The sequence below is a fragment of the Mastomys coucha genome, unplaced genomic scaffold (assembly GCF_008632895.1).
Source record: "Mastomys coucha isolate ucsf_1 unplaced genomic scaffold, UCSF_Mcou_1 pScaffold8, whole genome shotgun sequence".
Lineage (NCBI taxonomy): Eukaryota > Metazoa > Chordata > Mammalia > Rodentia > Muridae > Mastomys > Mastomys coucha.
Window position 1 is genome coordinate 40,667,332 of NW_022196914.1, and position 7,500 is coordinate 40,674,831.

General features: G+C 32.7%; 1 pseudogene; it reads left to right on the plus strand.

The window, feature by feature from the left end:
• The window catches only part of LOC116083901, a 116,791-nt pseudogene that overhangs the window by 16,067 nt on the left and 93,224 nt on the right, over nucleotides 1–7,500 (plus strand).

Consider the following 7,500-nt stretch of genomic DNA (forward strand, 5'->3'; position numbering starts at 1 on the left):
CTCAACAGAGGAGTGGATACAGAAATTGTGGTACATCTATACAATGGAGTACTACTCAGCTATTAAAAGCATTTTAGAATTTCTACGAGAGTATCCTCTTCACGTCCCAACAAGAAAGATATACAGATGCTGATGGACTAAAGACAAGACAGTGAGAGATCTACAAAGTGGCTCTAAAAGTAACACATAAAATTTTTAATAAGTTCAAATTTATTGAGTGTTTCACATTTAGTATTCCTGTTAAGTGGGTTTTTTGATAAATTGACACACTATAAAGAATCCTTTGTCTCCTGAAAAATTCTGGTTTTGGACTAATGTATATATTGTCTAACAGTACAAACACTTTAGCTCTAAATTGGCTAAGATTTGCAAGTAAATACCTTTATCTTTTCTGTTGCTTCCAAGATGATTTTTTTCTTGGATCTTGTAGATATCACACAGCTGAACTTAAAATAATTACATTGTGAAAACTTCTGCTTTTAAAACTGGATTATTTATTTCATTTAAATTTATAGCAATTTTTATTGAGAAACATTAATTCATGTCCCTTTATTATTCCCTTATGTGTACAATGTGCTTCCCCCTAATTTCTATCAGTATTTCCTCTGTTGTATTTAGATGTCTATAGAATACCAGAACTTCTGCAAGCATAAACTTTAGCAAAACAAGACAAAAATCAAAAGGAAAAATGAACAGAAATAAACAATTTTAATGAAAGGAATCTGAGAACTCACCTTAATCATTGAGTTTAAAGTAACTGAAATGACCAAATGAATGAGTTAGTTTATGAAATAAAACATATTAAATAAAAATTTCTGAAAAGGTAGCTCAAGTCATAAAGAAGAATATAAATTCAAATAAACAAATCCATACTTGAAAATGAAGGTATATTTTGTAAACAAATAATACAACCGAGAATATTACTTTATAACGAATATAAACAGATAAAATTAGTTTCATTATTATTATAGTAAATTACTAACTTTGGTGGCTCCACATAATGCAAATTTGGTGCAGGACATATGAAGCCATCACTTCTTACTGTGCTAGAGTCAAATTATAAGGAGATGCGCTTTGCTTTTTCTGTAAGTTTCAGTAGAATATATTTAATCTTTGTGGTGTTTTTCCCTTTTCTCTTAAAAAAAACATGTTCTGCAGCTTCTAAAAGCTCTTCATATTTCTTTATTTATAGACTTATCCTTTTGGAAGTCTGCTTGTGAGTTAACTCTTGCTCATGATGTACCTCCTGATCCTCTTTTTAGCACTATATTTTTCTCTGCATAAGACAGAAAAAGTTCCCATAAATCATGGGTTTAACAAATCATTGGTTTCCATCAGACATACTCACATAATCCATAATAAGACTATATATTAAAGTTTATAGTGCCAATCATGTTTTTGCTATGGTGGATGATGCCTTCATACTTTCTATAGATTGAGACATAGTATTTTCAGGAATTTTACTAAACAGAGTAGCCTTATACTGAATATAAGGGTTAACTACAATATCATAGTATAAAATTTGAGAGCAAGAAACAAAAAGATGTGGTGGTTCAGTTGTAACAACAACAGCATTACAGAAATCATATTTTAAAACTAATAGGGTCTTTTGGTAGAACAAAAATTTATCTTCTCCACTTAATTGAGGTTACAATTTAAGTGGAGGTCTTAGTTTCAACTGCTCCCCTGCCACATAAAGCCTCAGGCCTTCCTTTCTGATTTTTGTATCAATATAAAAGTGTGGCAACAATCACTAGTACCCAATTACAGGCTTTTATATTTTAAGATAATATATTTCTTAGCAAATTAAAGATCTATAAAAGTAGTTTTACTGTTTGGACTACAAATTTAGCCAAGGGCACACTTCTATTTTATGATATTATTGTTTCAAAACATTGTATGTGTCATTTGCACTGTAATATCAAAATCCCTTTGTGTACAGACCAGAGTTTAATTTTAGGGCACAGCACAGAATTATTTCAAACAATAAGTATGAAGTATCAAATTCCTAAAAATAAAACTCTAGGTAGATTACCTGATATTTAACAATCTCATCAAAGCAACAGTAATATGTATCACGTTAAACAAGTAGTCAGAAGTTGTAGAATTCCTAGTCTTTTGTACAAGAAGTCATTATCTCTCTACATTTCAATTTATTTACTAAAATAATACATATTTATAATTGCATATAATTAAAATATTTTCATGAAGGTTATTAATTATAGAATCAGGATGGTGTGTGTTTCCTCATAAGATCCTCAAAATTATTCTTCTCTATTACAGACTGCAAATGAAAAGGTCTAGTCTCAAGATTTAGTTGATTGCAGCATAATGCAGAGAAGGAAGAAAAGGTGAAGCATTCAGTAAAAGTTTAACAAAAGTCTTTTGTTTGACTTCTTAGCTATATACTAGAAGGTGAAATATAATGTTTAGAATGAACTAAAACTTCTAGAGCAATACACAATTAGGAATTCTGTTGAGGTAAAAAGATCATGATTGCTGTCTCTCAACTTGTCCTGAGAGGTAAATTCTCTCTATTGTTTTCCATCTGAACCAGAGACCTTCCTCATGGACCAAATATTGTTCATATTATAAAGTTTAACCACTTAATTAATGGACTTGGCAAGGACCCACAAAACTAGTATTCTCAAAAAGAAACCTAATGTTGCAAACTTTTAACTATTTAAGAACGTTTTAAGTGAACTCAAATTATGTCACCTTCCCCCATTACTTTCTTTTTTCTAGCCCCTATTAGCTGCCATCAGCTGCCCCTTGTTTCTTCCCATCAACTTGATGACTTTTTTTTTTGATTATCATTGTTCTGTATATATGTGTGTTTGTATGTGTGTGCATGCGACAATGATATGTGTATATATATATACATATATGTATATGTATATATACATATATATACATATATGTGTGTATATATTTATATATGTGTGTGTATGTGCGTGAGAGAGTTCATGCTCTTGTTTATATATATATATATATATATATATATATATATATATATATATATATATATATGTTTTCAAGGCTGATGACTTTGCAGTAAACAACTGATAATAGTAGTCATCCCTGAGAGAGGCTAATGCTCTACTCTTAGTAGTCATTAGTTGCTGTAGTTCTTTACCTAAGGGTAGGAGCTCATAAAAATACCCCTCTTCCATGTTAACAAGTTCATACATATTACAAATTTTCCAGTCTTGTTTACTAAGCCATATCTAGAAAACACTTTTTACAGCAGACTTCTGGTATTTTGGCTCCTAAAATCTTTCTACTCCCTCATTCACAATGCTGACTGAGCTATAGTTGTAGCTACTATCATTAGAGATAAGCTCCATACAATCTGTTGGTGTCTATAGTTCCTACTTGTGATTTTTTGTGATGGTATCCATTTGCAGTGAGGAGAAACTATTTTGACAAAAAGTGGTAGCTACACTTACCTGTGAGGATAAGAGTAAGATTTACAATGTAATAAATTATGCTTGTTTAACAAAGTGGCAGTGGTAGATTATTCCCTAAGGTCTGTTGCCTTACTAGCCCATGGAAGTTGGCTATGTTATAAGGCATGATATTCTTCCTACTGAGTAGACCTTAAGTCCAATAGTTATTAGTTGCCTCCAAGATGTGAGTACCACTTAGTACCACTTAGTACGCCTAATGCATTTCTAGCTATACTAGTAGTTGTGGCTGTGTCTTAATAGGACTGTTCAATTGCTTCTACTCTTAGCAGCTTAGATAGAATTTTCTGGAATCACGGACGTTAGACTGGAGGAAATGTGCTTTCAGGTAAGATCCGTATAGAATTATCTGCATATAATACCTATGCAGTTTCTTAAACAATAGGGCCAAATTTCAACCCATAAGAGGCAACCAAAAGCCACATATATAATTTAGATTGTTTTGGGAGTTATTTGGGTTAGAGCAAAAAAATCTTTTTTACAAAATTCTAACTAATTTTATGATAAAAATCCTAGAAAATGATGACATAATAAGGGCTATATATGACAAATTCACAGTGAACATTATAAATATAGAGAAATTTCACAGCAATCCCATTAAAATCAGTAATAAAACAGAACTACCTTCTAGCTCCACTTGTTTTCAATGTACTGCAGGAATCACTAGTTGGAGCAGTATGAAGAGAGGGAAATTAAAGAGATTCATAAAAGAAAAGAAGTCAAAATTTCTCAATTTTTGGATAAAATAATATACATTTAAAAATCCCCAAAATCCCATCAGCATCCTTGTAGAAACAATCAACAATTTTTACAAAGTGGCAGAGTACAAAATCAACTTACAAAAATGAGTAGTTTTTTTTTTTGTATATCAAAAACAAAAACAATGAGAAAGAGATCATGGATACACTCCCACTCACAAAAGCAACAAAGATACTACATTATCTTGGAATAAATTGTCTAAGAAGGTGAAAGACCTATACAATGAAAATGGCAAGTCTCCAAAGAAAGAGTGAGATAGACACTAGGAAATAGAATGAGATCTTACGTTCATAGATTGGTAGACTTAAGAGTGTCAAAATGACCATTCTACAAAAAAGCAATTTACAGATTCAACACACTTGCAATCAAAATTGAAATACCCACAACATTCTTCATAGAAATTGAAAAAAATCCTAAACTATATATGGTATGAGAAAAAGCAATAAATATCCAAAGCATTCTGAAATCTTCTAAAACCAAAAGGCTTCCTTACAGCAAAGGAAACAATTAACTAGGTAAAGAGGAAACCCACAGAATGGAAGGGAATATTTGTCAGCTATATATTTGACAGATGATTTATATCTACAGTGTAAAATGAACTCATAAATAAGAATCAAGTAATCAAATGACCAATAAAACTAGACCAGAGATCTAAACAGAGTTCTCAATAAAACAAGTAAAATGATTAAGAAAGTGTTTATGTGAAAGGAAATGGTGATCTAAAATCATAAGTTAATCTAAATGACAGAATACTATATAAAATGAGAGGAGTGAATTTTGTACTTTGTAGTGCTTATTTATAAATTAGTAACTTCATCCTGTCTAACATTGTTAAGTTTGAGCCTGCACTAACTCTTCTGATAGAGTCAAGAGCACAACATGAAATGCATCATATCTTCCTATAAATAAATGAAAGTCTAGTAAGAATTACAGACAATATAAGCAATGATCTACAAAACTTTCAAAGCCATTAAATTAAAAAAGAATTAAGATGGATGATAGGAAGCCACAGTTGCCAGCATGGTAAGGTATACACAAATATTCAGCAAGCAGCACTCACATGTTGGTGGCAACCAATAGCTGTCTGACTGGATTTAATGCCCACTGAAAAGAAGAGAAAACTCCCAAGAGAGGATGACATTAAATAACTTCAGCACTTAGGATAATGAAAGCAGACCTCATGGACGGAAATAACTGGTCTGTTGGAAAATGCACATAAATCATCATATTTGTAAGAGAAGTGTTGAGAAACAAGTTAGAGATTCAGAGTTAGGGCTGGAGACAGAAGAGAGCTAGAACTTTCAAGATAGAGAGTATCTTACAAGTATTGCTCAGGAGTGTACCTTTGCTTTGTCTTGTTGGTTAATGATGGGAGTGAGTCCATAAGGAAAAACACATGCTGAGGAGACAAAGAAGATACCATTGCCAAGCATGGGATTAAATTGTTTAAGGCTGTGTACTTCCAAGGTGAAAAATACCAAATAGAAATTATGAAAAAAAAACACTTCTATTGAACATTTAGAGAGATGTCTAACATTATAAGGTACATGTAATTCTGGAATTATTATAATATTATGCCATTAAAATCACCAAAAAGTTTTTCTAGTGTTATGAAGAACAATGTAAGATCAATTTTTGTTTCCAACCAATTTAATATATACAGCAGTAACATCATGATTATAGTTGGGGTTGGAGATTGTAGTTGTGGTTGGGGATTGTAGTTATAGATTGTGGTTAAATTACAAGTAAAGCATCTTCTTGTGTGTTTTTTTTTATATTCATAAACTATTAATCACAATCCTAGAGAGATTTACGCAAATACAGCTTTATTTAAGCATTTGAATTTTAAATTATAAAAGTGAGTTCAGGGGCTGGGGGATTGTTCAGTTTGCAAATACTTGCTGCATAAGCATGAGGAATTCAGTTAAATAACTAAAACCAATGAAAAGAAAATAAAGAGGAAGAGGGAAAGGAGAAGAACAAGGAAGAGGGGGAGGAAGAGGAGGAGGAAAAAGCAATGGGATGTGGTAATGTATGTTTGCAATCCTAGACCTAAAGTCACAGAGACAGGAATACTCTTGAGGTTTGTCAGCCAGCCTGCAAGTGCACATGTAGGCATGTAGAGTTACACACAGATATGCTACAAACTCACAAACTAAGTTCAACACAACTAGGCCCATTCCTGCTATATGTAAATACTAAAACCTGGCAAGACTTTGATTCACGTCCATTACAATGAAGCATCTCCTAATTTATCCAACTAGTCACCAGCCTAAACAGAGAGTTTTGGCATGTTTCCTTTAAAAAATGCATTTACAAGGGTAAGCTTCTGCCTTTGAGCAAAGGTTGAAAATTGGCCTGCCAGGCAGGAATTTGGAACTTTCAAAGGTGACCAAGCAGTACTTGACGTTTCTCTATCAATAAGGAAACTAACTATCAATTATGGAATTGTGGATTTTTGCACCTATTTCAGATTTTTTAATCCTACTAACACATAAGAAACTAAAGTGTGTTATCAACTTTACTAAATTTTGAATACTTAAGATCCAAGAAGGCATTATCTTCCTTGGATCATTTCAGGTAAGAGACCTACCCAAAATCTAGATCATTTGAAGTCAAAGGATTACCCCAAGAGTGGATTACAGCTTCTGGTGGCACCCTACATCAAAGGACATAGAAGAAGGAAACATTTGCTAATTTCCTGCTTGCCATCGCTCTCCTAGGCAAGTTCATCTCACTTGTTCCTGAGCAACTTGTTTACTGGTTTTAAAACTTACTTCTCTTGAAATCCATTTTGGACTGAAAACAGACAGATCTCTAGGACCTCCCTGACATCCTAGCACTTATTGAGACTGCTAAGATATCCAGTTTTGTGTACTAAAGAGCTACCAGATATTTGGCTTTTTCATCAGGAAACAGCTATATTCTATATTTGACTACTCAAACCACAGCCTGTCTGTAAACTGAAAATGAAAATAAATGTGCTCTCTCTCTCTCTCTCTCTCTCTCTCTCTCTCTCTCTCTCTCTTTCTCTCTCTCTTCCACGTGCATGTGCATACATACATGTGTGTGTATGCTAATTTATTCTATTATTCTTTTCTTTCAAGAGTCATGATCAACACATAAACCATGATGCCACTAGTTTTTAGATGTTTTCTGTCACCTCTTGAGAATGAGTTTTTAGAAAGTCTGCAACTTATATCAAGGTTTTAAAAGGGAAAGGAGAAAAGGTATGAGAATCATTTTTGCAGTAATCTGACTAAGAACTGTGTTT